Below are 7,484 nucleotides of genomic sequence, written 5' to 3' on the forward strand. Positions count from 1 at the left end.
TGCAAACACACACTCCAGATGTACACATTCCATTATGCCTACATGCAAACACTCATGTGCAAACACACACTCTAGATGTGAACACACACTCACATGCAAACGTATAGTTCATGTGTGAATGCACACTCCTATGTGCTACATGCAAGAACACACTCAGTGCATATGCACTCCTACATGCCTATGTGTGAACACACACGCTGGATGCAATCTCAGACTCCTTTGTGCGAGCTCACTCTCCTTCATGCTTCTACATGAGTGAGGAGCCCTCAGCAGTGATGCACAAGCAGTGGAAAGCAGTGGGGCCTCTCTGGGAAGCCTGAACCCGGTATACAAGGGTGACATATCTTCAGTTACATTTCCACTGCTTGCAATGTACAGGTATCACCCATATAAACCTTCTTTTTTGTTAACATTTTATTTTTAAAAGAATATTATGTATAAATAGAAAAATGTGCACACATTATGATGCAACTGTCATATTTTACATATATTAATACAATCATACTATTTAGTGAACCTGTTATTTGAAATATTTAATAAAACTTTTATTTTAAGATGCATTATTATGAAAACTAACTAAAACAAAATGCAAAAAAATAAGTGTTTGAGGCATTTCATGTTTGTATGAATTTAATAATTAAATTTTTTTAAATATCAAAATTCAGAAAATTTACAATAAACTAGGAAGTAAGACAAGGATGTTTAAGAGGAAGAAAAATTTTTACATATTTTCAAATCATATTTGGGAAAATTCATTAATACACTATTTTTGTTTTCATGTTGATAGGAGTATAGAGTCAAGTAGATTTATTTCCATAAAATTTAGATATTATTACAGAATTTTAATGGATTTATATGTTCCAAAATGCTAGGAAATAAAATGTATATTCCTGACTTAGAAAAAAAAATAAAGAAGCATTAAAAAATTCTCAGGATGAAGATGAAATAAAGTAAGACCAAATACGCTTATGACAATAAATGTCAATAAGACAGATTTCTTTTTAAAAAGGTGTAATATTCTGACTTTTAAAACCCTAACCTAAGAAAAAAAGTAAAAAAAAATGTGGAGAACACACCTGAAGAAAAAATCATGAATGATATATAAAAGACTTGTACATATTGAGAAATGCAATGTTCCTGGGAGGGCAAATGTATTGACATTTCTCAAGAATTAATTTATAAATCAAGTCCAACTCCATTGAAAATTCATATGAGATGATTCCGGCTTACCAAAATAGTCTACATTCACAATATATGAAAATTATATGAGCAACAATAATCATGATAGATTTTAGAAAAAAGTTAATGGTAAGAAATCCTCTACTTTGCTGGATGAACTGCGATTTACAAACGCTTGGAATGGTGACAATATTTTGGTAATGGATGGAGGTGATGGTGGCACAACGTTGTGAGTGCAATGAACAGCCCTGTGATACAGACCTGAATGCGGCTGAAAGGGGAAGTGTTAGGCTGTATACATGGTAACAGCATCAAAGTTAAAAACAACCATGGAACAGCCCTATACAGTGAACCCTAAATTAACCCACGGACGGCAGTTGCTAATACACTTACAGAGATGTGCTGTCATCAGTTGAAACAGATATTCCACAGCAATACACAGTGTTAATTATACAGTGGTAACTGGGAATCCTGCATTTTATAATTTTTCTGTAAACCCACAACTTCTCTAATTGAAAAAACCTTAAAACACAATTTTTATAGCAGTCCTAGTTTGAGAATAGGCAGGTGGAATAATGGAAGAGAATAGAAAACAAAGGAAGAGAGTATATATTTTAGAACATTTAACTGCTCAATATATTGTAAAGGTGGCATTTCAAATCAGTGGATGGGGAAAAGATGGATAACTGAATAATTTGTTTGGGAATCTTTTATTTATAACATGGCGCATTTCTTTTTTTTTTGAATGGACAAGCATCAGGAATCGAACTTGGGTCTCCGGCATGGCAGGCAAGAATTCTGCCACTGAGCCACCATCACACTGCCTATCTGCATTTCTTTTTATGTTTGACATCAACATAAATTTCTGTTGCATTATCAATGGTTAAATGTAAAAATTATGAAACTATAACAGCTTCTAGGTAAATGAATGATTTTTTTATATTTGTAGGAGAAGCCTAGCTGAAACAAAGAAGGAGAAAAACAAAATTTCAAAACCAAAAAAACCAAAACAAAACCAAACCAGGAAAATGTTCTCTTATTTGAAAATATTCAATTACTTTTCTAGCGCCTAGATTCTGTCGGCTTTCCTTTCCACTCGCAGCAGCACCCTGAGTGCCACCACTGGGTGTGAGCGGGTCTGGATTCCAGCCTGGCAGGACTTTGGCTGTTGCCTCTGCGTCTCTCCCTTAGCTTCCCTGAACCCAGTCATTCTCACCGGTCCGGATGTGTCCCTGCTCTGCGCGGGTCTGAGCTCTGATCTGTGCTGCGGGCACCTTCCCTGCAATCTGGGAGGTTCCTCACGAGTTTGCCCGGCGCAGCTCCCCTGAAGCTCGGAGAAAAGCAGAAGAATGAGCCGCTTATTAACTTCAAGTGTTAGGAGGGAAGGAGGAAGGAAGGAAGGATCTCATATCAGCCAACAAGGCGATCACAACAATGTTAAAAATTCCTTGAATACTAAGCTTGGCCTCCGTAAGGAAGATGCAGCAGTTGAGTGATAACCCTTATGCCCAACAATGGAAGACACTGGCGAGTGCTGGCACCGCGAACACCGATGCGCAGAGGTCGACTCCTGGCGAATGGTCCCATGGAGGTGGGTGTTGAGAGGTCACAGTGCCGGGGGGAATGCAGGAGGGGCGGCAGCCTGGGTCCGTGGTGGAGTTGGTGGGTTGGCACCTCCTTCCCGGAGAGACGATGCAGGAAACGTGCCCCAAACCTCAGGCGGGCAGACACTGCCTGAGAAGCTGTGGACATGCCTGCGGGGCTGCTCCTGTCCTGAGGAACCCACACCCACCTCTGCTTCCCGGGAAGGAGCCCACGCCCAGAAGGACGGGCTCCAGCACCCCCTGCAGCGCCCTTCTTTCCCCGGTACACCAGTAAGGAGTTTCCTTTCTTAATGGTTTATGTCAAGTGCTCAAGTCGAACCTTCCATAAGGTGAGTTAAGAAAGATTTGGCTAAACTTTGAGTAAACATTGGAAGTTGTCAAGGAGGACAAACTTGGCAGCTTGACATGAGGCTAGGAACAGAAAAAATTGGAGGAAGAAAATCCCATTTCACTGGCTTCCATATTTCCCTGTGGCCAGCAGACCACCTGCCTGGTTCATGTAATTCAGCCGGCCATCTGGCTGTGTCCTAAAGCACCACTGAGCATTCAGTCACTTGGCAAACAAGATTCTAGACTTCTCAGCTGTTCGGGTCATGCAGACAGGAGTGACCGGAAGACATTTCCATACACGTATGTTTTCAATGCGTGTTTGGTTTTCCTACCAAACATATTCAGTTAAAAATGAGGAAGGGTTCCACGGAAGTAGATCCCACTCTAATAATCTGTCAAGAGATAAGGAGAAAATTTCAGAAGCTCAACTGTTTAGAAAATATAATATATATATATTATATATATATTTTTTATATATATATATATATATATATATAAAATGCTTTTCTGCACATGAGAATAGCTTAGTAGATAAAACAACTATAGTTTCTGAACCCTAAATTGAGAAGAGTGAGGAAAAAGGAATAGAAAAGGTAAATATCAGAGGTCCTCATTAAAAGCAAAGCTGCTGTTGCAACTAATGTCAGCGAGAACCACACAGCCTGAGCTGAAGAAGGAGGTGTGACTTAATACCTGTGACAGACTTTCAGCGTGGGTTCCATGGCAACCGAGGAGTGCCTGGAAACCAGGACCTACTTCCTTAGCGATGAGTGAATCAAAATAGGTGTTATTTTTATGGCATGGCCAGCTTAGTGGAGACAGCCACATTACCTTTATAAAGGAAAAAGAATTATGTTAGAAAGAGTAGCTCTAATGCACAATCAGATTCCATAGTAACACAATTAAAGGGTATATGGTTTGCTGGTTGGGCTATCAAATAAGAACTGGCCCTCCCTGAGACACTGCTTCATCGCATATAGACAGTACTGTCTACAGCATTTCTACCGCTGATATCTTGGAGAGTTCACTCTGGTTTTAATATGCACATTTTTATTTCTCATCCTCTGAGGCATATTTTCAATGCCTATTCAAATTTGAAAATGTGTCATCCTTTTAGTAAAGAAAGGAAGGGAAAAACAGGTCGGATGCAGATTTTTTATTTTAAGGGGGAAATTTCATTTTCTCTAATGCTATCTTAGAATTGGCTCAAGGTCTTTTTACTTAATGTAAACTTGAATATGTAAAATCTTTTTGGAGCAAAGAAATATCTTATTCCTTCTCGTTTGGGCATGATAGCTGCCTAGAGGGCTTTTTCTCACTGCGGATATAACTCACATAAATCAAAGCACTTTGCGGTCATCAGTAATTTTTAATGCCAGAAAAGGACTTGAGACCATAATGTTTGAGAATTATTGCTCTATTTTGCCACATAAGTTCGTAGCATATGGTTTCTTGACTTAAAGAGCAAGGCACAAAATTAACAAATCAACTCAAACCTCCCCCTGAAATGTTTTCTGGTACTAAAGTTAATGGCATATTCCACTCAAGCGTTGCGATATAAAATTGCTGCAGACCAAACTGATATGTTAGAATTTTCTTAACTTTTCATGTAAATTTAACTGTAATAACTTTGATGCATCTTTCTTTCCCAGGCCTCTACTTTTTTTCATTATCAGATTCCAGCAAATTAATGAGAGCTCTGTCTTTTAAACTGAATAACTTTGCTAAAATATATCCTTTGTTCTTAATATTTTCTTATTTTTAAATTCCTTTCCTTTTAAATAGGAAAATGAAAAGAATAAGATGCACCCCATTTTAAAAAATCCTATCAGCTATTTTTATCCATCATCTACCATAAAGTACCGAGAAATCTAGGGCTATGTCACTGCGTCCTCAAGCCCATATAATTGCATAAGTAAACACCTGATGGCACCTATGGGTTCCCTGTATCAGGGATGATAATAATCAGTGGCATTGATTAACCTTCTCTGCAACAAGTCATTTATAGACTGAATTTCTAGCCCTCATGACAAGAAGAAGTTAAATCATATAATTCTTTCTATTTTTCAGAGGAGGAAGCTCAGGATTAGAGCTGGTTAGGAATATTCAAAATGATACAATAAATCTTGGTTTGAATTCAGTCTCTCAATGTTGTATGAGTCTCCTACACTTGCTGAAACAAATGACCACAAACAGGGTGACTGAAAACCACAGATACTTGGCTCATGGTTCTGGAGGTTTGAAGTCCTGTGCCAATATGTGAGTACACTGGGTTCCTTCTGGAGGCTTCCTCACTTTGGGCGGCTCCTGGCAATGCATGGCTCTCCTTGGCTTGTAGACACATCACTCTCAAGCTCTGCCTGTCTCCACATGGCCTCTTCTGTGTATGTCTCTACATCCAAGTCACCCTCTTTTTAAAAGGATGGAGTTGCTGGTTTAGGGCCAACTAACCCAGCATGACATCATCTTAACTAATTACACCGGCAGAGACCCCATTGCTAACAGGTCCAGGGGGTCAGAACGTTAGCCTGTCTTCTGGGGAACACAAGTCACCCCACAGCAGATGCCTAAGCTCTTAACCGCGGTACTCTGCTGCCACTGAAGTAATAATAACAGCAATAATAACATGAGATTCTTCTGCCAACAGAGACCCACACGCCTAGAGTAGAGAGACATAAATAATAATGACAAGTGGAAAATGCTATGACAAAAGTTTCCTGTACGTATATAGTATTTTCTGAGTGCCTGAAAAAACTAAGGACCTGACGAAGATATTATCGATGTACAGAAGGCGGTATGTTTAGTTCAGGTAGACTGGGGATGCTTTTCCCGAGATGGCACTCAGTGTCCCAGGCTCGGTTCTTGGGAGGGGTTTCCCTCAGAAAATGAATGTGTGGTTTCAAAGGGACCAGGGGAGCAAGACAGTGCCAGAAAAGTTTCAGCAGCAGCAAATTTGGAAGGTGGAAATGGGGCTGACACACCTGCTAAAGAGTGAGAAGAAGAGTTTACCGGGGGTCGGTGGTGCCTGAGAGTGGGGCAGAGGTGGGGGGCTGGGGGTGCGGCATGCTGTGAAGTTGTGGGGACAGCAGAGGGTCATGCCCAGGGGCCGGCGAGAAGAGGGTCCTGAGGAAGGGACACGATTAGCAGAGTGTGGTGAGGCCGGCTGTCCTTTCTATTCAGCCTAGAGAGTTGCAGCAGCAGGTCTGGGCAGCCCACCTGAGACTCCCGCTCCCCCAGAACCTTTGCGCCCAGAGGCCAGGGCCAGGGCAGGGGTTCCAGCGACAGATGTGGGTGCAGAGAGGTGCCAGCATCTGTTCTGGACCCTCTCCCTGCGTGCCTTCCCTTCTGAATGAAGCCTGCCTTTCCTTCAGCGTGTGTCTGCGCTCATGCTCCAGGATCCCTAAAAGCTTCGTCCCCCTCTTCCCTGAGCCCCCAGCCTCCTCTGGGGTGCTGTCCTGTCCCCAGGAGGGAGCAATCATGGGCTCAGAGTAGCCCAACGGTGGGTCCTGGGAGCTGCTAGAAATTCTGAATCTCTGACTCACGCAGACCTTCTGAACGAGAATCTGCATTTCGACAAAACCCAACACATTTCCTAGATGTGCATTTGCATACAACAAATACTCTTTCAATGTTCGCTTTTCAGATACTCCCCAAATTCCCATAAAGTAAATATGATCACAGAATACTTTTCCAAATCTGGCATCAATCTTCTTTTCCATCCATGTCTTTCACCATTACACTTCGTGGTGACACTTCTTGGGTTCTGGGGACCCTTTACTCTCCCTGGAGCTACAATGGTCATTTCTCTCTGCACTGACTTGCAGAAGCTATTTCCTTACCTGGCACATGCCCGCCACGCTCTCTGGCTAGTCAACTCTTTCCCATTCCTTGAGAAACAGGTTACTTATTAACTCTGCCTTCAAGCCCCAGGGATCTTAAGTTTCTGATCTTTACATTGCTTATGATATGTACTCATACACTGTCTTTATAAATTAAAGTTATGTAAAAGTTGAATTGTTCATATGCTTGTCAATAAGAGAAGGAAAGGTACTCGGCGAGTCTATGTTGAGTGAGAGAACAGCCCAGTGGGGGTGTTGGCAGCAGACCTGTCAGCTCAAGTGCTGATTCCTTTCACTGCCCCTGCCGCTGCCCCTGCCCGGACCTGGAGGCCTGAGAGCTGCTCTCTCCATCCCAATATTTCAGTTGTGTTTGCTTTCCTGAAATCAATTCCCAAAGGGCCAGCTACAAGCTGCTTGAGCGCAGAGGTCGTAAGGTATTTCTTCTCGGCCCTGTGATATCTGGAATTTTAAGTTGTACGCAGTAGAGTCCAAATACAGGACTGCTGATTGGTGGAAGAGCGTCTGTTCTGTG

The 7,484-nt window shown here is 41.8% G+C and overlaps 1 long non-coding RNA gene across 1 annotated transcript; it reads right to left on the minus strand.

Moving 5' to 3' along the window:
• Window positions 1–2,130: 2,130 nt before the first annotated feature.
• LOC143662494 (uncharacterized) lies at window positions 2,131–7,408 on the minus strand. Its single transcript, XR_013165349.1, has 3 exons — window positions 7,276–7,408; window positions 3,807–3,944; window positions 2,131–3,505 (listed from the first exon to the last, which is right to left on the minus strand). It is a non-coding gene; the product is annotated as an uncharacterized LOC143662494 (long non-coding RNA).
• Between the last annotated feature and the right edge of the window lie 76 nt (window positions 7,409–7,484).

Source organism: Tamandua tetradactyla, chromosome 18, assembly GCF_023851605.1.
Source record: "Tamandua tetradactyla isolate mTamTet1 chromosome 18, mTamTet1.pri, whole genome shotgun sequence".
Taxonomy (NCBI): Eukaryota; Metazoa; Chordata; class Mammalia; order Pilosa; family Myrmecophagidae; genus Tamandua; species Tamandua tetradactyla.